The 26,004-nt window shown below is 39.3% G+C and overlaps 1 protein-coding gene across 1 annotated transcript in view; it reads right to left on the bottom strand.

Moving 5' to 3' along the window:
- LOC104452741 (mitogen-activated protein kinase kinase kinase 1-like) overlaps nt 1-26,004 on the bottom strand; it is a 36,521-nt gene that overhangs the window by 9,440 nt on the left and 1,077 nt on the right. The window lies entirely within an intron of this gene.

A 26,004-nucleotide genomic window follows, 5' to 3' on the forward strand; every position in this document is an offset into this window, starting at 1 on the left:
TAAACAATCAAAGGAGACAAGCAAGAGTAAACTTTTTCCAGATAATCCCAAGCCATATGTGCCGCCAATTCCATTCCCTCGGTGACTCCAAGCACAAAATAGATAAGCAATTTTCTAAATTTCTTGATGTATTTAAAAATTGCACATTAACATTCCTTTTGCAGATGCTTTAGCGCAAATGCCTAGTTATGCAAAATTTTTGAAGGAGATTTTGGCAAACAAAAGGAAACTGGAGGATTATGAGACCGTGAAGTTAAACGAGGAGTGTTCAGCCATCCTACAAAACAAATTGCCTCCGAAATTAAAAGATCCAGGGAGTTTTACTATTCCTTGCACTATTGGGGATTCTTACTTTGAAAAAGCATTATGTGATTTAGGTACAAGTATTAATCGATGCCTTATTCTGTTTTCAAGAAATTAGGATTGGGCGAGGTAAAAGCAACCACGAGTGTCACTTAACCGGCTGATCGATCAATTAAATATCCGAGAGGTATTGTGGAAGATATTTTGGTAAAAGTTGACAAATTTATCTTTCCTGCAGATTTCATAATTCTTGACATGGAGGAAGATTTTGAGGTACCACTTATCTTAGGTCGACCTTTTCTAGCAATAGGAAGAGCTCTTATTGATGTACAACGGGGAAGTTGATCCTTAGAGTTCAAGATGATCTTGTTTCATTTAATGTTTTTAAAGCAATGAAATATCCATCGATGATAATTCTTGTTTTAGAGTTGAGACAGTTGACAAGTTGGTGAATAAGGTTTTCCAGGAAAATATTTTTGAAGATCCACTTGAAGCATGTCTCGATTCAACTAAGGGACAAAGATATTCATAATGAGGAGATAAAGGAGTACGCAAATTTCATGGAGGCAATTCCACCATATTCAAGGCAAAAGGCAATTAAATTTGAAGAGTTGGGACAACACATTACAAAGCCTAAACCATCAATTGAAGAGCCTCCAATTCTTGAACTCAAACCCTTACCTTCTCATTTGAAATATGCTTATTTAGATGGAGTTTCTTCTTTACCGATAATTATATCTTCTTCTTTGACAGATTTGATGGAGGAGAAATTGCTGAGAATATTAAGAGAGCATAAATGTGCAATTGGATGGAAAATAGCTGATATCAAGGGAATTAGTCCTTCAATTTGCATGCACAAAATTTTGATGGAAGAGCAATATAAACCCATTATCCAACCTCAGAGGCGTTTGAACCCGAAGATGCAAGAAGTAGTGAAAACTGAGGTAATTAAGCTACTTGATGCAGGTATCATCTATCCTATCTCTGATAGTTGTTGGGTAAGTCCTGTACAAGTTGTGCCAAAGAAAGGTGGTATGACTGTTCAAAAAAATGACAACAATGAATTGATTCCAACTAGAACAGTTACTGGGTGGCGTGTGTGTATGGATTACAGAAAATTGAATGATTCCACTAGAAAAGATCACTTTCCTTTACCATTTATTGATTAGATGTTAGAAAGAATTGCTGGGCATGAATTTTATTGCTTTACGGATGGATATTCGGGGTATAATCAGATTCCTATTGCACCGGAAGATCAAGAGAAAACTACTTTTACTTGTCCCTATGGTACTTTTGCTTTTAGAAGAATGCCCTTTGGTCTTTGTAATGCACCAGCTACTTTTCAAAGATGCATGATGGCTATTTTCTCGATATGGTTGAAAAATATATTGAGATTTTCATGGATGATTTTTCTGTTTTTGGCCTATCATTTGATTCTTGTTTAAATAATTTGGCCTTGGTCTTACAAAGATGTGAGGAGACTAACCTTATTTTGAATTGGGAGAAGTGTCACTTTATGGTGCAGGAAGGAATAGTGCTCGGGCATAAAATTTCTCAAAACGGAATAGAAGTCGATCGAGCCAAAGTGGAGGTCATTGCAAAATTACCTCCGCCAACATCTGTGAAACTTGTCAGAGGATTTTTGGGGCATGCAGGATTTTACAGGCGATTTATAAAAGATTTTTCAAAAATTGCTAAACCTCTTTCTAATCTTTTGGAAAAGGATGCTCCTTTTAATTTTTCTGTTGAATGCATGCAGGCTTTTAACACTTTAAAGGAGAAGTTAATTTCAGCACCAATCATGGCAGCACCAAATTGGGATTTACCTTTTGAGCTGATGTGTGATGCTAGCAATTATGCGGTAGGAGCTGTTTTGGGACAAAGGAAGAATAAAATTTTCAAACCATATACTATGCCGGTCGAACCTTGTCGGGTGCACAATTGAATTATTCAACAACAGAAAAGGAACTTTTGGCGGTAGTATTTGCTTTTGATAAATTTCGTTCTTATTTAATTGGCTCAAAAGTTATAGTTTATTCGACCACTCTGCTCTTAAGTATCCGTTGAAAAGAAAGAATCAAAACCCAGGTTGATCGTGGATTTTATTGCTGCAAGAATTTGATTTGGAAATCAAAGATAAGAAGGGTACTGAAAATCTAATTGCAGATCACTTATCAAGAATTCCAAATTCAAAGGAAGAGGTAAGACCAATTTTAGAAGAGTTCCCGATGAGAAAATTTTTTTCCATCAAGTCAATTCCTTGGTATGCTGACTTTGTAAATTATTTGGTAAGTAATGTTCTTCCTCTTGAATTATCATATCAACAGAAGAAAAATTCTTTTCTGATGTTAAAAATTATTTTTAGGAAGAACCTTTCTTGTTTAAAGTATGTGCAGATCAGGTTATAAGGAGATGTGTTCCAGATGAAGAGAAGGCAAACATTCTACATCATTGTCATGATGGAGAGACAGGTGGCCATTTTGGTGCCACAAAAACTGCAGCTAAGATTTTACAATCTGGATTTTATTGGCCTACACTTTTAAAGATGCATACTCCTATGTAGCTTCATGTGATAGGTGTCAAAGAACTGGAAATATTTCAAGAAAAAATGAGATGCCTTTAAACAACATTATTGTGTGTGAATTATTTGATGTTTGGGGTATTGATTTCATGGGACCCTTTACACCTTCTTATGGAAATTTATATATTTTAGTGGCTGTGGAGTATGTGTCTAAGTGGGTAGAAGCTGTAGCATTACCAACAAATAATGCTAAAGTTGTGGTGAAATTTTGAAGAAAAATATTTTTACCCGATTCGGTACTCCTAAAGCAATCATAAGTGATAGGGGGACACATTTTTACAACAAGCAATTTGCAGCACTTTTGAGTAAGTATGGAGTCACACATAAGGTTGCAACCCCTTATCATCCTCGGACTAGTGGTCAAGTAGAGATTTCGAATAGGGAAATCAAGAGAATTTTAGAAAAAACAGTGAATGCCTCTAGGAAAGATTGGTCAATAAAACTTGATGATGCACTTTGGGCTTATAGGACAGCGTTCAAAACTCCAATTGGGATGTCTCCTTTTAGGCTAGTGTTTGGAAAAGCTTGTCACTTACCAGTGGAATTAGAGCATAAAGCATATTGGGCATTGAAATTTTTGAATTTTGATATGCAGTCTGCAGGTGAAGAAAGATTATTGCAACTGAATAAATTGGAGGAATTTCGCAATGAGGCCTATGAAAATTCTAAGTTGTACAAGGAGCGTACAAAAAGATGGCATGACAAGCACATTCAGAAGAGAGTTTAAAATTGGTCAAAAAGTCTTACTCTATAACTCTCGTCTTAAACTTTTTCCAGGAAAGTTGCGGTCTAGATGGTTTGGTCCTTTTACAGTTACACAGGTATTCCCATATGGAACAGTTGAAGTTGCGCATGACACTGATGGCACATTCAAAGTGAATGGTCAACGTTTGAAGCCCTACTTTGAAGGTGGTTACAACAAGCGAAGACCACCATTGAACTTCATCCTCCGAGAATAGCGACATCCGAGATAGTTTGGCTGAAAACTATAAAGCAAGCGCTTCTTGGGAGGCAACCCAAGCATTTTAATTATGTTTTTATTTATTTTTAAGTTTATGTTTTGCAAAAAAAAAAAAAAAGATTAACTTTTCTCTATTTTATCCAGGTTAATTTTTAGGGAGCACATTTCAAGAGTTTAATCATCAAGATCATCTATGGACTTATCCTACAACCGGGGAAGTTTTCTTCTTCCTATTCTATTTTTCGCATTGAGGACACTTTGCTTCATTCAAGTTTGGGGGCGACAAATTTTTTGGATAATTTTTTCATTATTGCATTCTTGGTTGTGAATTTTTATGATTCTTAGGAAAATTTAAATTTTATTTAAACTTGCAATTGAGGTGTGAGTTAATCTTAATTCTGATTATGTTGATCCACTTATTGAGCACTAAAAGTCCTTACTTTTTGAATTATGTGTAAATCTAGAGAACATTCATGTGAAATATGTGATTTTCTTAGATTTCACCCAAATCTTAGAATTTGTTTGATTTTCTCTTGAGGCGAAATCCTAAGCTAAGTCTAATTGAGAAAATGATATAGGCAGTTTTTGGATCGATTGAGCCTTTCAAGCCAACCCTATTTATTTATCCCTAGTCACCCCGTTGAGCCTTAATTATTACCCAATTTTTCATTGGCACCCATATATGTTTAGCCTAGCCGTGATCAAATTATATCCTTATCCCATGCCCTATGAACACGTTGATTTTCTTTTGGGAAAAAAAAATTATTTGAGCTTGATAGAAATTTGGGAGGAATGATGGAGTAAAAAGAAAAAAAAAAAGTGATTGCAGTGGTAGTTTGGGGTGTATTGTTAAAAAAAAAAAAATTGCTTTTATGGTTCCCTATCCAACTTTCAATTGAGTGAGCCATTTGGATACTCAATGGGTTGGAAATTTTACGTCATATTTGGAGGGACTTTGGGAGAAACTCCACCATAAAGCAATTCAAAAAAAAAAAAAAAAAAAAAAAAGAGAAATGGAAAGAAAAAAAGAAAAAAAAAGAATGATGATATATGGCGGCAGAAAAATTATCTTGAAGGAGTGAAATTGGACAGTGACATTGGCTCTAATTAGATCCTAGAAATCAACGTGTTGATGGGTGATTTGAGCTTAAAATTCCTGTTATTTCACCTTTAGCCCAGCCTTACATTACAACCCGAGAAAAGTCCTATTGATTTTTGATTGGATAATTAGCTTACATTAGTGGAGAGAGGAATGAAAAGCAAACCTATGAGATTTGGTCATAATTATTGAGAATTTTTGAGAGGTTGCATGTTAATGTGAATTTATTTGGATTGCATATAATTCGAAAAAGATTAGGACTTTCACACACACACTTGGATCATATAGTTAGAATTGGTCTTAATTTATAAATCGATTTCAATGTTTGGATGAAATTTGTGTTTTTCTTTGAATTGTGAATTTGAGCAATTATGGAAAGATGTCATAGAGAAGGTTGTTAGGTTGAGTATGTGTTATGTCTTGATTTTGCTCGAGGACTAGCAAAATGTTAAGTTTGGGGTTTGATAACTCTATAAAAATAGAGTTATTTTACCTATTTTAGGCAACAATTAATGCATTATCTATGAGAAAATATTTGAATTTCCTTCTGATTATTTAAATTTTCCTTGTTTATGCAGAATAATGAGATATGGAGAAGATAAGGAAAAGAATGGCAATTATCAGAATTCAAATAAAAGCAGCGATGGAAGATGGATATCAAATCAGGAAATTCTTGATTTTGTTCCTAATGTTATCTACAAGTAGATATTTTAGATTTCCTATAAATAGGAAAGAGAGCAGCTAGGGTTTAGAGGGGGGTTAGATCGTTTTCCATTGTTCTGAGAGTTTTCAAGTATTTTGAAGAGAAGACAAAAGTGGTGATAGAATTCTTGTCCTTTGATTCAAGATGCTGGGTTTGATCTATATTTCTATTTTTATTTCTTATTCTACTATGTTCTAATTTTCTTTTGTTAGGCTACGATGTAGCCTAACCATGATGATATGAATTTCATGATTTTTATGTTTTACAATTGATTTCATTCATGTGAGTTATATATTATTGCGTTTACTGCTTTTGAGTGACTAGCCACCACTTGAATGATATGATGTGCATGTTTGAGGACTGAGAGGTGATAATATGCAATTGCTCATTATAATATATAACCATGAATTAAACGTGGATAGAAATATACCGCGTTATTTGTGTAGCTTTCGGTGATAAGGTGATCCAAAAGACTCATTGTAAACCGAGAATATTCATAGTTTTTAATGCACTCATGTTTATTTTAATTCACATAGAGATATAGTGGATTAATAAGCTGAGTAGTTTTGCTATACCTAGAGATAGGATAGTAAATAGATTAGGAAATTCTGCTATCACATGTTTGATATCGTTCTTGTATTCACAACAATCTGAAATTCATATATAGTGGTTATGGTGAAATCGGATGCTCTAACATATTTATCTGATCGATTTACTGCATTTAATCTACAAATTTCGTTTTTAATTCATTCTTAATTATATTTTGATTTGTTAGATAAATTTTAGAATTAGTCTATTTTAGTATTTAATTGGTTTATTAATCATCGATCTCCGTGGGACGATACTTTATCTCATCATTATATTACTTGTTCGATACGTGCACTTGCGTTTAGAATTTTATGAACACCGGACCGGCCAAATCTAGGCGGTTCCAAGGGCGTCGGTTGAGTTCGCGGGTGGTTTTTAGTCCAGTACCCAATTTCGACTATATTTTTTTAGGGAAAAAGCCACGAAAACCCTGAACTTTGCCCAAAGTGACACATTTACCCCAAACTTTTTTTTGTGACACAAAAAATCATGAACTTTCGTTATGTAACATATTTACCCCAAAATTAGAGGGCATTTTGGTCTTTTCATTTTTAAAAATTTTTAAATTTTTTTTTTACCTTCTCTCTTCCCTCCGCCGGGGCGGCGTCAGGCGAAGGTGTCCCTGCCCTCGCCGGATCCGGCGAGGGTCGCCCTCGCTGTGTCGGGTGAGGACGGCCCCGGCCTACGTTGGGCGAGGGTGTCCCTGCCCTCCCGGATCCGGCGAGGGCCGCCCTCGCTGCGTCGGCGAGGCCGCCCGCGCTGCGTCGGGCGAGGGTGTCCCCCGCCCTCGCTAGATCCGCGAGGGCCGTCCTCGCCCGGCGCCGGTGAGGTCGCGGACGCCGGCTTCCCTCCGGCCCGGCTCCACCATAGGCGGCGGAGGGAAGAGAAAGAAAAAAAAAGAAAAAGGAAATAACAGAATAAAAAGACAAAAATGCCCTTGATAGGGTAAATGTGTCACGATTTGGAAAGTTTGGGGTTTTCACGTCAAAAAAAAGTTTGGGGTAAATGTGTCACTTTGGGCAAAGTTCGGGGTTTTCGTGGCTTTTTCCCATTTTTACAAAGCAACAAACCATAAAAATACAATAAGTTCATATTTTTTGGGGAAGGATTTACCTTCAAAATGCTGAAATTTGGCTTCTCATCTGGTTCCACATTAGGGTTCTCTTCAGATTCTTCCTCCTTGGGCTCCTTATCAGGGTCTTGAAATGGTTATTCAATAACCATTGAGGCCACGTCTCAGCAAGTTCTACCCCCTAAGACCCGATTAGTAAACTAATACACTTTAGGGCTGCCTATGCACAACATGAGTCAGAGAACTTACCTTGGCCTCAGATTCCACCTGCATATTAGCACATATCAAATAGGCATTTAGGCAATCACATCACTGATCGAAGCATCAATCAAATCAACCTAGTTGATTACACGCCAACAAGACCACTCACGGTCATTTCTATTCGATCAATCAATTCACAACATCAGATCAAAGCAATGATCAATCGACCTAGTCGATTACATGTCAACGATGACCATTCTCCGGCCAATTTAGTTCAATCAATCAATTCGTGACAAACGGATCAAATCATATCGGTGATTCCATCTATACTTGCTAATTAATCTCAATGTTCCAATTCAACATTCCCACTCAAATATAGGCTCAAGGCGCTAGAGGTGACCACAACACGAAATCTTATCATCGTGCGGTACTTAGTCCTTGCCCACAATTCATAATAGTATAAGACGCTAGCAGTAACTCACACGAAATCTCGCTATCGTGTTGTACTTAGTCCTTCACTACAAAACGCAATAGCATAAGGCACTAGAGGTAACTCACACAAGACGTAGCACTTAGCCCTTCACTATGCATATCAATACTGCAAGGCGCTAGAGGTAATTCCCATGTGACTCAGGTCGCCATGTAACACTTAGCCATTGACTACAATAAGCAATGGTATAAGGCGCTAGAGGTAACCCACACGAAGTCTTGCCATCATGTAATACTTAGTTCTTTACCTGCTCATGATCCATTGGCTTCCCTCAACACAACACACATCATATCAACTTCCAATAATCATCTTGCTTCAACTATAAACCAACACATGATTAATTCCTCATGGCCCAATGACAAAGTGCCTCGCACTTAGATTCATCAATTAAAGTAATGTCTTGGCCTAATTTCTTTGTATTAAAAATACCCGATAAAATATCGTGCGTGGGCACACGATTGGCCTTAGCCAAAATATAATATTTTCCTTTCCATAACTCCCACCTTTTCTGCAGTCCATTCAAATATTTTTGGCATTATCAACCGATGCCCGGTTATTTTTCAATTAATAACCAAAGATTATTCAATTAAAGAATAATTCCCAATTTCACAAATAATTCAATTCAGCACAAAATAAAGCTCAATTAAATAAACGGACTGCGCCACGAAAATCAGCACCAAATTCTGGTCCTTTGGCCATCCCTAGTTGAATTTCCGGAAAATAATTAATTAACTAATTAATTTCGAAAATTAAATAAATAAATACAATAAATTCAATTTAGCACAATATAAAGCTCAATTAAATAAACAGATTGCACCATGATCATCAGCATAAAATCTCGGTCACTTGGCCATCCTAGTTGAATATTCGGAAAATAAATAATTAAATAATTAATTTCGAAAATTAATATTTAATTCCTAAAAATTCCATTTAGAACCGAATTGCCTAATTAACACCCGATAAGGGTCGGGAAAAATCCCAAGAAGCATCCAATAAGTACTATAGGCAATTCTCTATCTAAGTACACTAACCAAACAATTAATATGCAATGCAATTAACTAATAATCGCTAATCCATTCTAATCTAACCACATAATTGCACTTAATTAAATCTAATCAACCTTTAAGTATAATTAGCAAACTAAGAAGGCATTAATGAGCAAAACTCACTCAAAACGACGATATCGACGTGAGGATCGACTTTCCTCAAGGCGGGTCGAGCATCCGGGCTTGGGAAGGTGGCCAAAACGGGCCAAAACCTCACTGTCATACCCATTTTTTGCCTTCTCTGTTCGCTGCTGGAAGGGGCGGATTCGGGGCTGAGATGGCGGAGCAAGGCTGGTGGAGGGCAAAGGGAGCTTCGATGGGTCGAGGTGGCGGCGTAAGGTGGCCGGAGGTGGCTGAACTGTGGCCTATGCTGGCCAAAACGGAGCTGGACAGCAGCTCTGGAACAGCGAGCTGGGCGAGAGGGAGGTCAAGGCACGCGAGGACGGCAGCACGGCGGCGAACGGCGGCGAGGTGACGCTCTGGCCCGATGGCACGATAGCGACGGCAGCTTCGGCGAGGCTGCAGCTCCTTTGAGCATCGCCAGTCGCTGCTTCTGCTTTTGCTGTTCGGGCCAAGGACATTTAGCTCCTCAACCCAACACATATCACCTCAATTTCCCCATAGTCAACATGCCTTGACTATAAACTATCACACAATTATTCACTCCCGGCCAAGGACATTGTGCTTCACACTTGAATTCTTCAATTAAAGTACTGTCTTGCCTTAATTTCTTCGTGTTAAAAATACCTGATAGAAATAATTGTGTGTGGGTACACGATCGGCCTGAGTCAAAAATGCAATATTTTTCTTTTAAAAAATCCCACTATTTATATAGTCTGAAAACTTTTTCAGCGTTAAAAACTGACTCCTCGGTAATTTATAATTAATTATTGAAATTATACAATTTTAGGGTAAATTCCCAAAATTACAACTTAAATTCAAATTACCAAATTCAACACTCAATTGCAAAAATTAACTACACCATTGCGATTAGCACGAAATTCCGATCACTGGCTATCCCGGCCTAATTTCCGGAAAATAATTAATAATTAATTACATACATTAATTAAATAAATCAATTTGATTTATAAAAACACTAACCTAAGCCAAAATTATTAAATTAAATATCAATACGGACCTGGAAAATTTCGAATCCTTCTAGATAAATAGTACAATTTATTTAGGCCTTAGCTAAATCGTGCTAACCACCTAACATGCTTAATTAAATAATTAAATTTCTAATTTAATCTAACTAACCACCTAATTCCTAATTAAATAAATCTAAACACCCCTTAAACGTCGTTAGTCTACTAAGAAGAGTTTAGAGTATAAACTCACTGGTTAATTGCGAAAACCGGTTCACCGTGACGGCGGCCGAAATCCAAATTTTCGACGGCATCGGTGGACACTCGGGCTGGACCTAAAATCGGCTCAACAAATCTCAGCCCAATTTGAGATTTGTTTTGGATTTGGGCTAGGCTTGCCGCAGGCCGGTGGGCTGACTTCAAGACTGGGCCGAAATCCCCTGGGCTGATTTTGCTTGGGCTTCAAATGGGCTCCATCGTTGAAGAAACTGGGTCGAAATTGCTGCAGGCTTCAAGTGGCGTGGGCTGCTGGGCTTCGCTGGAGTTGCTGGGCCGAGCTAAAAGAAAAGGAAACTGCTGGGCTTTCGGTGGAATTGGGCTGCACTTAAAATGGCCCACGATGCTTGACAATTGCGAGCTGCTGGAGACGTCGAACGTGAAGCTGTTTCGGTGGTCTTCTTCGCCGAAGGTTGACCGAGCTTGGAGATGGGCGCGGAGAGCTGCAGCGTGGCGTCACAGCGTGGAGAGGAGTCAACGAACCAGCAAGAGACCGAAGCTGGTTGACTTGAACGTGGCGGAGCTGGGAGAAATTGGTGGAAGTTGCTTCGGTTGGGGAAAAATCGAAGGTGGCAGGCAAACGTGGAGAGGTGGGGCGGATGATGGATGATGAAGATGAGAGATAATGATGATGATGTGGGCGTGGCTTCGGCAGAAGGGATGAGGGAGCAGCGAACACGGAGCTGCTGCAGGCGTTGAATTCCAGTGGATGGCCGATCTTCAACGAAGCAGAAGAGAAGCAGCTGCGTCAGTTGGAGAGCAGAAGTCGGTGGGGAGCGGCAGCACGTGAGTGGGGAAAATTCTTCGTGGACGTGCTGGCAGCTGGGCAGAAGACACGAGCTGGATGAAGCAAGAACGTGGAGATGATGGGCAGGTGTTTCGGTGGGAGGTGAGCTTCGGACGTGGGAAAATGAAAACAGAAACAAGCGGGCAGAGATTGAAGGAGATGAAGTTGGCGAAGGCGTGCACGGTAAGTTGAGAAGAAAGGGGCCAAAAAGTCTACAAAATCAATCAATTCCCTTGAATGCTTGGTCCCAAACCCACACACAAATATCTAATGCTCCCAATTACTTTCTTGCACTAATATCCCACAAAGAATCCAAATTGAAGCAAAAATGCAGCCCCATAATCGCATACGAATTTCTTAAATTTTGATCCTCAATTTCTTTATCAAATTCCTTAAATTGATGTCCAAATTCGTCGAAGAAAATGTCCATACTATTTTTGCAAGTCCCCATCATTAAATAGCTCGGCTTAGATGTCCAAATTTCCTTTAACTTGGCCCATAAGAATTTCCGTTTTTTTTCTGCGACGTCCGAATCAATTTTCTATAAAAATCTTGGAATCTTTGAAATTTTTTCGAAGGAGTTGATGTTCTAAAATAGCTCGTGACACCACAAAACTTTCAATTTTTGAAATCAAGTTCAAATTCAAGGTTAATTTCACTCCGGCACGCTTTTAGCATGACCTGGTTTACCGGGTAACTTTTAGGAATTTTTTGGTGCAATTGATGCTGGACGTACAGGGCCTCTTATAATACCTAACCATCATTGGATCAAGACAACATCCTTCCCACAGCAATCAGGTGTACGAAGACAAGAGGCTCCGAGAAAAGGCCCTGAGGAAATTATTTTCACAGGGACTAGAAATCATTGTTGAGTTCGTTATGGCTCCCAAATTGCACTTTGGTAATGAGGAACTCCTCAATAAACGATCAGTGTCTAGTGAGAATCTGCCCGATGGGGGTTAATTTAGTAAAAGTTCACATCAGATGACAATTTAACAGTAAATTTGTGGACTTAAATAGGAAAATAAGGCAAGAATGCACGGGGCTGTGCCATTCTGTTGTTGATTTCCTCGAACACCACGAATATCCAGGTTCTAAGCGTTTACCACGGTTTCAAGTTGCATCAGTGCCAACAAAAAAAGTTGCGAGGGTCCTATTTCGTTAGTCCCTCATTGCCACAAAACAATGTGGTGGATTGTAGGTGTAGTAAACCAAATTTGGTTCGAAAGCGACAATCTTTTGCAATGTTTCATCTCCAAAAAGTTATGTCATGGCACTTTCTTAAATCTGATGCCGCCAAACTATGCTCAGTAAAGAACCAAAAAAATGGATAATTGAACATTTAAGCCACTAAGATGGGAACTGCTTCCCTCACTTGAACAATGAACGATTCCACATTCAGTTTTCTCTACTTACAGAAGTAAGGACTATATGATGCTGCATAGATATGAGTAGTGGAATAAAAGACGCGCTGAACTAGAATAGATGGAAAAAATTAGCTCGCGGAGGAACATCATAGTTATTGCTACAGCCAAGACCAGTTATAGTTGAGGAAGAAAAGGTGGTGCACTAGTCATGCGGACATCAGATGGTCAATTAAAGGACCCATGAAGAATTAAATGACTTCAATTTCTCATGCTTCGATTCCTTTCTATTAGTCCTGAGGGTTTAACCCAAATCTTCAGTAACCAAGATATTGTAAATCATTCACCACCAGAAAACAAAGGGTTAATTGATTACAAGACAGGTTCTCTTTAGAGGGGCGAAAAAAAAAATTACTTACATTGTGATAGAGAGAGAGAGAGAGAGAGAGAGAGAGAGAGAGAGAGAGACAAAGACTCCATAAACTGACATCTACTCTATGTATTTTCTTTCTCGTATAATTACTATTGCAGGTAATGGTAAATTCATCACAAACTTTTCTTGTGGTGGAGGGGGACCTTAAAATGACCATCTCTGTCATGAGTTGCGGTCACTCCTAAAAAGCCGCACCTGCTGTGATCTTATTAACAGGATAATTGCAGCTAATACATGCAGTGATGATGATGCCAGCACTATCTCGTGGCTGCTATAACACCCCCACATTATTTTTGCCGAGTTCTGGTGACATCACAATCGATGCCAAAGTGAAAGACACCGCAAAAAACAACTTAGCAAGAAGGAACCGCACCTTGTCTGTGCCGATATATTGAACTATGTTCTCATGTTCCAACTGACTTAAAAGAGAAATGTCCTGAAAAAGAAAGCAGAGTATCACTAGAGAGAAAGAGTCGAAAGAAAAAAATTATCGAACACACCTGATCTATGGTTGTATATACGTCAGCCTTATGAATAGTTGTGCAAATACAGAAAGATACAGAAAGACACAAGCAGTCACCTGCTCAAGCTGCACTAAGCTATGATTGGTATGATCTGACAAATAAATCTCCTTTACAGCGAAGTAGGATCCATCACTGTGGAGATAAAGAAGCGAGGTTTCAATAAGTTCCACAACACTCAAGCTAGAACTCCCTAGAACTCCAATATGAAGATCAAATCCTTTAAGCGTGTTTGGCATGTCTCTGTGAACCAAAAAGATTACATGATTTGGTCCCAACGGCACCCAGACGCCATGAGAAAAACATCCGATTATACTTCGCCCCCCAAACATTAAACGATAATCAAAGAGAGGAAGAGGGAATCTCACTCAGTAATGACATCATAGGCATCTCCGAACGAACCCTTTCCCAACACCCGCAACTTCCTCCACGAGTTGATTCTTCGTTTGAACCTCCGCGCGAGAGAAACGGGGCGCCATGGTTCTAAATCGCCGGCAGAAGGGATGTTCCCCGCACCATGTTCATCCTCCACCGACTCCTCGTCTTCAACAGCAGAACCGTCCGAATCATCTCCATCCGACCAATCCAATTCATTCGAAGGGCAGGTGTAGAAGATCGTGGGGGAAGGAGGAGAAGTGGAGTGACATGCAGTCGGAGCTTCCCTCCGGCATCGCGATCAAAGAGAAGAGGAGGAAAAAGCTTTGCGAAGGCGGGAAGATACTGAAGCGAGGGGACACGAACCCTATCATGGTTGGTTTTCTACGTGCTGAAGGGTGGGACCCACAAAATATAATCTCGATATTTCGGATAGCCTTTTAGCCAACTTAAGGATAGCGGAGGAAGCGCGGTCCTTTATTTATGTTCGCCGCGCCCCTGTACGAACAGAAAAGGGTACCAAGGCTCCGCGGTTTGCTCGGGATAACTCAATCCATATCCAATCTATTTAACTAAATCCAGTATGGTTGTATATACGACAGCCTTATAAATAGTTTCGCATAGACGTCAGCTTGGAAGTTATAAGATCTTAATCAAGTAGTCATGTGTCACGGCCAAGAGGTTCCGGTGCTAAGGGGCTGTGACCTTGCCGTGGAGGACCTCCTGTGCTCTCTCGGATTCCCATCAAGTCGTCTTTCTGAAATTTTCAAGGGCGGGCATTACCGTCATTATGCCTAATTCTAGAAGTCTCTAGTTTTATTTATGTTGGTAGCTAATATTTATCATTTATGTTGGTAGTTGAGGTGGTGCGATCTCGTCCGCCGGATGAATTCTAGATCAACGGATGTAATTAGAGAACCTCGAGTATAAGAAGTGATTCCTTCCCCCTCATTTGTATCCATCCAATCATTTCAGTAATACAAAGCTCATTTATTTTCAAAGCCCCTCTCTCTAGAAACTTTCTCTCATCCGGCTGAGCGAGCGAGTGAGAGTTCGATCAAGCAAGGCTTGGCTTGGGTGATGAGCGAGCGAGCAAGTGTTCGATCAAGAAAGACTTAGCTAGCCCGAGTCGCCACGCGGTCACGATCCCAATTGATCAGCCCGTGACACATGCCCAAAGGCCAATTCACAACATACAGAATGAAACGAGCAGTTACCAGCTCAAGCTGCACTAAGCTGGCTTGGCTTCCTTGATCTAATAATGAAACCTCCTTTATGGTGAAAAAGAATCCATCCCTGTTGAAATAGGAAAGGCTTGATCTAATAATGAAACCTCCTTTACGGTGAAAAAGAATCCATCCCTGTGGAAATAGGAAAGCATGAGAGTGAATATAATTGTGAATGCTGCCTTGACCACACATAGTTTAGATAATTCGTCCACCCCAGATGATATAAAGAAAAAAAGAGGGGAAAAAAAGTTAGTCTCACTAATATCATAGTTCCACTTCAGCATTTGAATTTACAATCAATTCATTGTTTCTAAACCATGTTTCCGACACACACTGATTATGCCAGAATAGCGGCGCTTATGCCATCCATACCTCAAATGAAACATGGGAGAACACCCATTGTACTTGACCCCAAAATTGATTATGCAAAGAGTAAGTAAATGATTATCAAGGAGGTACAAATTACAACTATTTGATAAACAAGTTTGGGGTTAGTCAGATAATATATAGAAGTTTAATCTTTTCAATAAAAAATGAGTTATCATTTTTTTCCTTAAAAAGAATCGAAATTGATGGGCTTTCTTTCTGTCACTTCCATCCAAAAGAATATACAAGTTGTTAAATTATTTAACAGATCCATGCGTTTGTAGTTGATGGAATGTGAAGTAATGTATAAAAGCTCTATTTGTCCATTGTCTTTTGTTACATTCGCGAAGGACGCTGTTTCGGATATTGATGCCATTTTCACATCTTTCATCTGGAAAATTTCCTCGAATAAACTGTCGTTGATACATTAATTTAACTTGAGAAAACTTATGGTTGTTTACTTAATTTTTGCAAAATATATTAGATCATCTAGTGACTCCTCAAAGTCAATTGTTCTCTCTAACCGACGTTTGCGGTTGAAATTTCATCACGAGGAGCAAATTTTAGCTTACGTAAATATTCAAAAATTCATATTGCAAATTTTGAAGGTGAGAGATAGGCCAACCAATGCCAACAAGTGTTCTAAAGTGAAAAGAAAAAGCACGAGTGTTGCAATAAAGTGAGCGATCGAACAATAATATAGATGGAAAAAAAAATAAATCGGACACCGGATTTATGTGGTTCGATCGTAAAGACTTACGTCCACGGGGAGAGCAGCGACGAATTTCACTATAAATCAAGCGATACAGGGAAATTACATCCAATAACGCATGCAGTGTTTAACCTCGAAATTCCTCAAGAAATAATCTCTTAATCTCACGAAGGAATTACACACAAATTTTACCACAATATTTAATTGGCCCTTATTCTTTCCCGAAATTCCTCAAGAAATAATCTCTCAATCTCATAAAGGAATTACACGCAAATCTTACCACAAGATTTAATTGGCCCTTATTCCTTTGCCGACTTCTCATAGGATTCTGTTTCCTATCTTAAACGATTTTATCCAAAACATATCTCCAAGTGAAAGTTGGACTTTCCTATTTTAGCGGCCAAATTCTCCAATGCACATTCGAATTTTGGGAAGTTGATCTTCGGATCTTCATTGCTCAATTTCGAACGTTCGCAACATATCCAATTCAAAGTGTTCGGAATTTCACATTGGACTGAAACTCGAGACATATTTTAACACAAGAATAATATTTTACTAAATTAACAGAAGCAAGACATATATTTTTCATTGGATTGCGGAGCCTAAATTAACATATAGACCAAAGGAACGCAATATGTCGATTAGGGGGAATTAATTGCCCATTCAATGGGAAAATTTTCTTGGGTGATAGAACAAACGTCAACAAGTGTTCTAGAGGAAAAAAAAACACGAGAATAATATTTTACTAAAGCATAATGAAATCCAAAGAAAATGGGACTTGGCCACAAATAAAAAGTTTATATCGAAACCTGATATCTATTCGATTTATGAACGTTTTCTCAATTATATACACTCAGATTGATTTGTTCTTAGGTCCATCAAAAAAGCTTTCTTGCTCTCCATTGGCAGATCCTTCCGTTTTTCCTAGTGATTCCTCTGCTGCACTATGCCGAGATCGAGTAGGTAACGACGTTCAATTCCGCTCCTCCTATCTCCATTGAATCAGGATAAGGATCGAGTGTTCATGGTTCTTAATTAACAGGTTCATTTTCCATGTGTTGTGTGTAGGTATGGCCTGTTTGGCGTTTCTTTTGTTCTATCCACAACTGTACCAAGATTTGTCACGCCCCGAACCCTGAACGCGTGCCCATCTCTGTTTGGTCGATAATAATTTTGTGACTTTCCAGGACGAGTCGTCGACCTATTGATTTTTAAGCACATGCGCAAGCGAAAATAAATCCCCTGACAATAATCATCTCGGGATAGGAAAGCAGGATATCAATTCATAAAAGCACACTTTTACAAACAACGAGATTCAGGCACAAAACGAGTTTAGTCGAAAGCCTACAAAAAGGTTGACTCTCACAAGAGGTTGTCCTACGACATACTACTAAGACACATCCACCGATCCTCCATACTCCTCCTCCTTAGACTTCGAGACCTTGGTCTTCTATGACCACATTCTAAGGATCTGAAAATGGTTATTCAATAACCAGTGAGACAATGTCTCAACAAGTCCACCTACTAAACCCATATTAGGAGGGAAATACGCTTCAGGGCGCTCTAGCCACACAACCACACAATTGGCATAGAGGACTTACCTCGCCTCAGTTTCCTTTCTGCACGTTAGTACAATTCATATCGCAATGCATATAATCAATGCACATAACAATTGGAACACCTCATCAATTCAATTAATCACCAGGGTCCTGATTATAAGGCTAAACCGTTATGACACATTCCATTCCATGTCACACAGTTTTGGTCTCATAATCGGGTGTATCAAACTCAACAATCATACGTTTCAATTGTTAATTACACTCCTCAAGGGTACGACCGACTCCAATATTGGCAGTTTTCTGGCATTGCCAGGCGTCGTCTCACCTCCTTTGAGCACGGCGACGTCTCTCAATTAGACGGCTTCCCCGAAGGGCATAGGTCTAGAATCTATTGCGACCCGAGTCCCAATGAATGGGTAACATCTGGCTTAACAACCCAGGATGGTTTCTCTTAACCAACATACAACCAATCAATCTCGGCCCAGGACATTGTGCATTGCACTCAAATGTCTCAATTAAAATAGTGAACCTGGCCTATTTTCTTTATATTAGAAATACACGATAAAATAGTCGTGTGTAAGTACACGGTCAATTCATACTAGAAAAATTGATATTCTCCAATTTAAAATCTCACTAGTTTATATATTACATAAAACCATTTTTTGTGTTAAAACCCGACACTTGAGATTTTCTGAATAAATAATAAATTTCACAAATTTTGGAATTAAATACTCGAAATTCCAATAGCACTCAATTTACATAAATTAACACTCAATAGTAGAAATTGAACACACCATTACAATCAGCACAAAATTCCGGTCACTAGCTATCCAGGACTAATTTCCGGAAAATGATTAATAATTAAATAATTTCTAAAATTAATTAAATAAATCAATTTAAATACTAAAATGCCAACCTAGACCAAAATCACTAAATTAAATACCAATATGGACCCGGAAAATTCCCGAACCCTTCTAGATAAATAGCACAATTTATCTAGGCCTCGCTTAATCTAATCTAACCACCTAACATGCATAATTGCATAATTAAATCACTAAATTAATCTAACTAACCACATAATTCCTAATTAAATAAATCTAAACACCCCTTAGACGTCATTAGCCTACTAAGAAGAGTTTAGTAAATAAACTCACCGGTATATCACGAAAACTGGTTCACCGCGACGGCGTCGACAAACTTGGACCGGGCCTAAAAAGGGCCCAACAAATCTCAGCCCAAATCTGAGATTTGCTTTTGCATCGGACCGGGCTTCGCTGGCTTCTTGGGCTGACTTCAAGTGAGCTAAAACCAAACTGAACTTGGGCCTGAGCTTGGGCTTCAAATTTTGCTGGAGATGGGCTGAACTCCAACGGTTTGTGGGTTGTTCACGCGAGCTGGCATTGCGTGGGCTTGGAAATGAAGAAACGCATGGGCTAAAGACGTGCAAAGATGGGCTGCAGAAAAAGTGGCAATTTGCTGGGCCGAATTCTGGCTCATGGATTGGAGTTGCTTCGATTGGTTGATGCTGGATAAGGAAGTAGCGAAGGAGGGAGTTCGCTGCTGCTGGGTCAAAAATGGCCGGTTTGTTGACCGTGCATGGAGACGAGAAGCAGCATCAATCGCTGCTTGATGCGTGGCCAGCTACAGCGAAATGTGGCCGAAAGTGGAGAAGCTCGAGCACGGAGATGGACTCGGTGGAAGGAGCAAGGGCGAGCTCCAACTTCGGTGGAGACTGTTTTGGTGGAATTGCTTCTCAGTGGATTGTGGGCTTGCAGGCAAGAGGAAATGGACGCGCAGCAAGGAGTCAACAATCTTGCAAGGATTGACCACCACGTGCAGCAAAGATGGGAGAAGAAGATGAGCTGGCTTGCTTCGATCTTCGTGGCAGCTCGGCGGAGAAGGAAATGCTGGTAACGAAGAGAGGAGCAGCTGATGGCTTCGGTAGGGAGTGCTCGCACACGGAGAGAGAGAAAAGCAGGCGTGAGAGAGAGAGAGAGAGAGAGAGAGAGAGAGAGATCTGCCCAATTGAGAGACCGAAGGAAGAAAAAGGAAAAGAAGCAGGATTGGCGAGCGGATAGGGGTGCTGACCAGCGTGTCCAAGAAGCCAAGGAGGGGCCCAACCTTGTCAATCTTAGCTATTACATTAACTCACTTGTCTCCTATTTCTTTCCTCTAATCCATATATTATCCAATTAAATGCCCAAAATTTCAGCCCCTTATTTAAAACCAAATTTCACAGCTTTAATTTCAATTTCATCACTCAATTTCCCAAATTGAGGTCCAATTTCGATAAAGAAAAATCCTGAATAATTTTCTATAAACCTAACACTCACATGCTCAATTTAGAAGTCCCAATTTTCATCGATTTAGCCCATCTGAATTTCTACTAATTTTCCGCAATGTTCGAACTGATTTTCCATAAAAATCTCGGAATCTCTGAAAATTCTTTAGAGAATGAGTCAACGTTCCTAAAATAGGTCGTGACATGACCGAATTTTCAATTTCTGAAATTGGGTTTAAGTTCGCAGTTAATTTCAATCCGGCGCGCTTTTAGCGTGACCTAGTCTACCGGGTAACTTTTAGGAATTTTTGGTGCAATTGACCCATGATCGATACATCTCGAGTCACATTGTACATCTTCGACACATTGGCGACTCTCAATTGTCGTGAAAATCTCGATGTATCAATTATGGGCACCGGGTACCAAAACGATAGAAAAATCGGTCTAGTGCTGATCGATGAGTATTTTGCATTCAGGTGGAATCACTCACACTCTGATTACATATCTCACTCGAATCGATATATCTTCAATCTCTGATCGATTTCTGACAGTGTCGTAATGACCCTTGCAGATCAACACAGTCGAGCAGTCGATTCCTGGTCGAATTCTCAAGTCTATTGTGTTAAAATCCCTTAATGGTTTCACCTGATAGACTAGTTATCTAGGGGCCCTCTCAGAGAATAAGGCTAGAAGCACGTCGATGAAAAGCCCATTTCATCTCATCGAAATCACTCGAAAATCAAGATGTCACAAGATTACTGGAAAAAGTTTTAGGGATCAATTGTGGTAATCATGATCTAAATGTGTGCTTAAGCAAAAATAGAAAGCAGAGATTTGGTGTAAAAGATATGTTGATAATACAGCATTCCAAACAAAAGAAAGTCAAAGATATACAAAAATCTTACGCAGTCATGACTTCATAGACATCTTCACATGTCCCCTTTCCCAATAGCCTTTGCTTTTGCCATGAGTTGATTCTTCGCTTGAAAACCCCGTGGGGAGAAACAGGGCGCCATGGTTCTAAATTGCGGCGGGTGTACCCCATGTCCTCGTACTCGCCAATCCCCCACCCAAGCTACATACCTCCGTCGAAGCGCAGTTGAGGAAGACGGTGGAGCCGTCGGACTCGGAGCTCTTCTCCGCCATTCGCACGGTGGCAGAGCTCTACTCCGCCATTCAAGCGGCGGTCGCAAAGGGTGGAAAGGAGAAACAACGTAGGAGAGCGGCTGTCGGATGAAACTTTAATTTTGATTAGTCCAATGAATTATTTCTGGACTTGTAATTTCGTTAAAAGGCTTCCTGTGATCATTTTTGTGGGCATTTTCGACACTTTAAACGTTGGTGATTCTTTTTCTTTTTTTCCTTATTTGTTTAACGAGGCCAAGAGTCTAAGATTTATCGAGAACAAAAAAAATAATTAAAAAAAGATCGGGTTGGTTTGGCCTCGAATTGGCATTCTATATCTACGTTTCTTATTTATGTTAGGATAGGTGTTAACGAAATCCAGGCTTAATTAAAACACAAATGGATAGGAAAATCACGTTAAAAGCCGGCACCAACTAGAAAGAAAAGAAATTGGGTTGGGTCAAATTGGTCCTCTAACAACCTATATTGATGTTTCTTGTATATTGATGTTTCTTGTTTTTGTTTCTTTTTGAATGACACATTTTAACAAAGCCGAGACTCAATTAAGACTCCAGTGGATTGGAAGATAATATTGAGAACTACCTCCAACTATAAAAAAAAAAAAAAGAACTATAAGAAAAAGAAAATGGATCGGGCCGGATTGATCCTCGAATCATGGAGACTTGTCCGTATGACATCACATACAATTTCGCTCCATGATTAAAGAGATTAAAAAATATAACACTCAACACGATAAGACAAATATTGTCAAGTATCCTCTTGGCCACAATCAAGCTAGGCCAAATTGCGTTAAAGTTGCACAATATTATCCGAGGTGGAAGGCATCCATTTGTCCATCAAACTCCATCAATCTTCACTCCTCAATATTTTCCTTCTAATCCATCATTTCAAATCCAGCAGAGCTTGCAATTTTTACATTCGGTAATAAATTTAAAGACCGTAGACACTATATATACATGGACTGTTCGCACCAACTTAAAGGTTTAAAATAGACTGTTAATGTTATGAATTTATGGAGTGGAGTAAGCACTAAACGGTAGAAATGCCGTAAGTTGACGAAGGTATCTTCCCATTAGCCCCAAAGAAGACCTTCACAGTAATGAACCCAAAAGGGATGGCATGCCAAAACCTCACGATATATGAGGACGAGGAAAAGTAGGTGGGTTCATCACATAGGGATGGTCTAGCAACTGTGCTGCAGAAGGCCGATTTTCGGATTTCGTTGCAAGCATCTACTGATGAAGTCTCGGGCATCTTTTGATAAATATTTTGGAAGTGAAGGACGTTCACCCTTGTGAATTTTCTCCAATGCTTGCTCCTGCCGCAATAAGAATGAAAACGGAGCAGACGCTAGTGTTAATCACAAATCCAGTGGGAACTAACATATGACAGCTGGATAAATCAATAAGATATGTAAACAAATCTAAGCGCATCATGCTTCTGGCAATCATCTGCATTAATCATTCTGGAATGACCTAGACCATCAAAACAGTTCGAGGGGATCAATGCGTGAATCCTTTCCAACTACTGCCAATAAAGCAAAAGCATCTATCGCTTTTTGCTCAAAATTCGTAAGTGTCCGATATTTAACAAAAAGCAAAAGAAACGGGGCATCAGTTGCATGATTTACTATGCCTTTTGAGTACGATGGTATTCCTTTTTCTCCTTTATAATAAATAAAATTCATAGATAAGCACTAGACAGTGCAACCTTCACAATTCACTCGCAAGACCAGAGCACTCCCAACTTCAGCAGCAGTCATTCTATCAATAAAAGAGTGTTTTTGTGTTGTGCCCTAAAAAGGAATAACATCAGTGGGTAATTTACTGGCTAGAGCCACTAATTACCATCCCTGTTCGAAAACTTACTATGCATATGAAAAAAGATGCTGACTTGACCTAGACCATCAAAATTGTCATAATATTCAAAAGTCTACCAACCAAATTGAAAATACCTCCCATATCCAAATAACTAACCCAAGCAGAGGATCAAGGTCAATGATTGATTCAGAGAAGAGAAGCGGATAACCAACACGCGAAATCAATGAGGGAGTCACCAAGGTTGATGATGATGAGTGACAGATCAGAGGACAACCACACGTTGAAAAGACACAGAAGGCAACACGAAGCAAACAATATTGGTGCTTCTCCCAGTACTGGAGCAGAGATGGTGATGACAATAGTGGGATTTGAATCTCTCTTGGCGACTCCCTCATTGGTTCTTGAGACTGAATAGTGTTTGCTTCTCCCAATATTGGGTATACATATGACCACACGTCTCAAGAACCTTTAAATTACTGGAGCAGATATTGGTTCTTGAGACTGAATAGTAGGGTCATGTGTATACCCAATATCCATAGATGAGATACTATTTACATATATACAATATGCGATTATCTCAACGCATGCCACCGCCCACTCAGTGTACACTTGTAGCAGTAATTTAAAGTTTTAGACAACAATACCAAATTGGTTAAAAGAGAAAACCAAGATTCAAATATCAACCCAGTTTTCATACCATGTTAGCTAACCATTTGCTCCAGAACCCCAACCATCGGCCCTAAATACCATCCATATCCTTTGACATGACCATACTCTTGATAATTTTCATGAATTCACTGTCCTCTCTCATTTTGTTGGAAATGGTGATCCATTTTCTAGAATTTCCTAGAATTGCTAAACTTCTAGAATTCCCTAGACAAATTTTCTAGAAGAAAGAAGAAAAGTCCAACATGTAAGAGAAGCCTAGAGAAGTCTAGCATTCAAGAGAAGACTAAATCTTCTAAGGCCGTGACTCACGCCTATAAATAGGCATAGTAGAACAACAAATGTAAAAGAGTGAAGGAGCTAACCATAAAAACCACACATCATGTAGCTCTCTCACCAACACCTCCTAACACATTTCCATGTAGTGCCCTTACTCATTTAGTTTTCTCAGAATGACGGCCTAATGGACTCATCACAACATGTGCTCGACTTATTTACTAACTCCAGCATAACATGGATCTCGAGGATATAAAACATAAAAAGAAGGTTATTTAAATACCAGTTTAAAGCCAGAATATTGACCCCCCCATGTTAACATCTCTAAAACAGTGCACCCAAGGCTCCAAATATCAGCTGCCAACCCATAGCTTCTGTTGTTTACACTTTCGAAGACCTGCAGTTACAACCAATGAGGATGAAAAAGAAATGTAAATGATATACGCCTTCTACAGCCAATGATAGAATGTTAAAAAAAGGCAGCGCTAGCTGCAAACCTCAGGCGCCGTCCACAAAAGAGTTCCTTTGAAGGATTTAGCAGCATTCATTTCGGTGGCCTGTACGAAAAAACACAGAAAGTTGATATGTTATCTAGGAAAAGTAAAGGACAACACATGCTTTAGTTTGTGCAGTCTATAGGTGTGTTTGTCTTGCGCGCTTGTGTGTGTACATGTACATGCATCTTTGTCGCTTGCACATGCTTTGTCTAGCGTATGTATTTGGGCATGTGCCTTTGCTGCTCGTGCGAGCTCACGCACGCACAGAGAGAGAGAGAGAGAGAGAGAGAGAGCTTGATTTCGCTGATGGGACATACCTTTGCCCATCCAAAGTCTGCAAGTTTCACAGCTCCGTTTCCATCAATCAGTATGTTAGCACATCTGATATCCCTACAGAATCAAGGAACTGGAGGCATGAGAAACCAGCACATATGCAAGTAGGATATCTAGAAGGTTAAAAGTTTTCATCCCTCACAGTAAACAGTATTGCGAATTTATGTTTCCACCTTGAAGCATTCACATAGTAAAAGAATCTTGTCTATGCTAAATATTACAGAACAAGCTCATAATGCTACTCCGTTGTTTCCTGATTATCATGAGAAATCAACTTCTCATAACATTATATTTTGGTTTAAGGATTTGACAGCTCCCCCAAATTCACAAAAAGTATTTGGATAAGTAAAAGAAGTATCATCAAAAGGATCCATGGGATGGCATGGGACAAGATAGACAAATTTCAATGTGCTCTTTGTTTGGTTATGATCTCTTTACTTAACAAAATCAACTTTACATCAGAAATGATAAGTGCGAATCACTATATCAATTAGTCAAAACTACTAATGCAAAAGCATCTTTCTTCTACCTGTGTATCACCTTCTTGTCATGAAGATACTTTAAACCATTTATAATTTGCCCGGTGTAAGAAGAGACTTGGGGTTCTATCAAGGCACGTTCTCGATAAAGAGTTGCAACTGAGCCTTTGATCATGACCTCAAGGAATACGTAAAGCTTCTCATTATCCTGGAAGAGAGTGAAAATCATATATGTTAGAATAACCAACTCAAAAGTCTAAGCTATTAGGTGGAACAAGACAATGAATATAAGGCACATTGAAACTACATAAACAAGCAATGTGGAATACTATAACAGGCCCCTCTTGTGTGCAAACAGATAAAAAAACGGCACATGGAATAGCGGAAAAGGAAGTCATGTATGGAAATAAATTGCAGCATTAGCTGCTTCCGAAATTATGTCAGAACCCAAAAGATTATGCTTTTGGGTGAAAGGGGGCTACAATTATATAAGGCCCATCAAAACACCATAAACAAACTATATGGGATATTATAACAAGATCCGCTAGAGACAACCGTACCAGATAGAATATAAAATGAAACACACATCGGTGACGTTTAACTTTTTCTCATCCTAATGATGCCGGACGTACGGGCCTCTTATAATACCTAACCATCATTGGATCAAGACAACATCCTTCCCACAGCAATCAGGTGTACGAAGACAAGAGGCTCCGAGAAAAGGCCCTGAGGAAATTATTTTCACAGGGACTAGA

This window comes from Eucalyptus grandis, chromosome 7 (assembly GCF_016545825.1).
Source record: "Eucalyptus grandis isolate ANBG69807.140 chromosome 7, ASM1654582v1, whole genome shotgun sequence".
NCBI classification, from domain to species: domain Eukaryota; kingdom Viridiplantae; phylum Streptophyta; class Magnoliopsida; order Myrtales; family Myrtaceae; genus Eucalyptus; species Eucalyptus grandis.